Source organism: Battus philenor, unplaced genomic scaffold (genome assembly GCF_028537555.1).
Source record: "Battus philenor isolate CCGP_79_NKW_IND1 unplaced genomic scaffold, ilBatPhil1.0.hap1 SCAF_11, whole genome shotgun sequence".
NCBI lineage: Eukaryota > Metazoa > Arthropoda > Insecta > Lepidoptera > Papilionidae > Battus > Battus philenor.
In genome coordinates this window covers 10,284,100-10,286,889 of record NW_027181673.1, presented here as the reverse complement: position 1 = coordinate 10,286,889, position 2,790 = coordinate 10,284,100, and the positions used below count along the sequence as shown (strand labels likewise).

The window sequence follows — 2,790 nt, the reverse complement described above, 5'->3', positions numbered from 1 at the left end:
GATTTTGCACGTCGGCAATCAGAGCGAGATATCCGACTAGTTTTGGTTTTGTAAAGCGTTGTCCGTCGCAATTACCAAGACGACCGAGTATTATACGACATAGGCAACATTCTACAAAATTATATTGAAATTAATCATATAAACGATAAATATAATTCACGTTAAACTGAATAAGTGCTCTTAAAAAATTACATAAAGTTTAATTAAAATGACTTTTTCGGTGATAATAATGTTTATATCAAACGGTAAAGGGCTCGCAACGGCAATTTTTCTTTGTTGTGAGCGAAAATTTTGTAAGTTATTTTAACAAAATTGACTCAAGTTTAATACCGGAGATGTTTATTATATAAATTTATTCCACATAAACATCGAAATTTTTAATGGTATCTGACATGCAAATCACACACAGACCCAGTGTGTCGCGCTTTCCTAAGGCGAGGTACAGCGGATTCTGTCGTCTTTCAGGATATTTAAACAAAACTTAATTTAATTGTCACACTAGCATTCAAGGTATACTTACAAAAAGGCTGCTGCAATGACTAATAAGACAATTGAAATAATCGAGTTTCTAACCTTCAGAATATTGGTTTCCTCAAACATAGTATTGTGATTGACGTTTGCTAATAACATTTTAATTTTCTCTTTTAAAATATCTGTAGTAATTTATTAAAAATAATTATAAATACATTCGAATGATGGCGTTTTATTACCATTGGTTTTTATGTTTAAAATTGTATGATTATATTTATTAACAGACTATAAAAATAATCTTTAAAATGAAAAAAAAAACAAATACTTATTATAACTTAGATCTACTTTTTTATCAAGCCTAGTATTTACATACTGGAGTAAGATAACTTTGCCCCGCCCATTGTTGTACCGGTTATACAACAATTTCCTTAAGAGTTCAGTATATATTGTACGATTTTCTATCACAATACATAGTTTGCTTCATCATTTTCAATCACCGACATCAATCTTCAATAAAAATGAAATACTTAGTACGTACTCTATTAATAATTCGTTTAAAATATTTTATATATAATGGAGATTTATTTCGTTATTTTTAAGTTGTTTTATAATACAAATAAATTGTTGTCACAGGTTATCTTCGTTTTGTGCTTCATCGCTTTGGCCTCTGCCAATCCACAGCTGCTCACATGGCCCGGCATCGTAGCACCTCTCGGCCAAAGGGTAAGCTTGTCACGGCTTTATTACAGCTGTCCGACGTCTGCTACTGGACATAGTCTTCTCCCATAGATTTCCAATAAGATCGGTTGAAATCGGTCTACATTCAGCGTTTTCCGACAGTCTTAACAAAGTCATCTGTGCCTTTTGGGGGTGGACGTTTGACGCTGTGCTTGGAGATCCGTAATCTCCACTCCGGAACCTTAGGGTACCTTCCTCGAACTTTGTAGGAAAATTCTAGAGGAAAAAATAAGAATAAGGATAAACCATAATGTAGCAAATAAATCAAAATGAAAATGTAAAGTATATAGAACAAAATGTTTAAAATAAAATAAAGAAATGTAAAACTGAGGAATAAGGTGATCAATGAATGATATCGAATGAAAGAGAAAGGCAGAAGAAATTTGGAAAGAAAGATGAAATACGAAATATTATAAGAAGAATGCAAGAAGAGGTGCGAAAATAAAAGTAATTGGAAAAAAAATAATTAAATGAAATAAAACGACCCTGTCTTTCTCAAAGATACGAAAGGCCCCCAATAGCGGAAGCCGTTAAAAAACCTTAAGGCACCAGCGGCCTTTTGTTCTGTGCGCTATGTAGTCTTTTTACAGCCAGTGGTTAACTTGCCTATTATCTTTATCATTGTCATTATTTCAGCCGATAGACGATAATTGCAAGGAACAAGCCTACAAAGCAAAGGTCGCCACTATGACCACTCTTGTGCTGCCCGCATCTAGTGACTTTCCGCGACGTTAACTATGTTGTCAACCTTTGAACTTTTTAATTTATCTATAAATATTAAAACTTTCAATGAAGTTTGTAACATTTTTCAAACTTTATTATCTTCCAGACCGTCGTAGCCGGCCCTACTGTCGTGAACGGAGGATATTTAGGTGATCGAGTCGTATCTCCTGGATTCATTTCCACTTTTTAATTACATAAGCTGAAAAATTACACCCCGTGAACAAATAATAATGAACCTTAACTACTGTATAAAGAAGAGCAATCGGTTACTCTGTAAATAGCAATATATTCAATACGAACCTTTAATAAATTGTTTTGTAAATAGTAAATGTCTTTAATTTTGTCCTCCTGGAATATTTTTGTGTGATAAGCCTATGATTAACAATTTTGTAATAGCTTTTTATCGCTATTACCCGCTGAATAATTTACCACTATTAACATTTCAAAAGATTAATCGATTCATAATAGGCCGTAGAGCTTAGTTCGGAGAAGTATTGTGAGAAACAGAAAATTAAAGATGTCAGAAAAAAGGTCGGCGGTGTAGAATAGGAATTACATTAAACTGCTTTATGATAATGACTAAGTTAATTGCACTAGGAATTTTTCGAAAAAACCTTTTTTTTGCATGCATTTTTTGACCGCCAGTTTGTTTTTGAGATTACATTTTTTTTGAATAAACCATTAATAATTTTGGCTATTATATTATATTATACAATAAAAAAGTTTAACTACCAAAAAATATTTAATTATGTTTTATTCCAATAAACAAAGCTTCATGTAAACATTATTTCTTCTGTGTTTTGAGTTTAGACTGCAACGATTCTGTGTGTAATTAATTAAAAAAAAATAAAAGTCTAA

The 2,790-nt window shown here is 32.0% G+C and overlaps 1 long non-coding RNA gene across 1 annotated transcript; it reads left to right on the top strand.

Moving 5' to 3' along the window:
- Positions 1–957: 957 nt before the first annotated feature.
- LOC137932572 (uncharacterized) lies at positions 958–2,151 on the top strand. Its single transcript, XR_011109095.1, has 3 exons — positions 958–1,001; positions 1,105–1,194; positions 2,039–2,151. It is a non-coding gene; the product is annotated as an uncharacterized lncRNA (long non-coding RNA).
- The last annotated feature ends 639 nt before the right edge of the window (positions 2,152–2,790 follow it).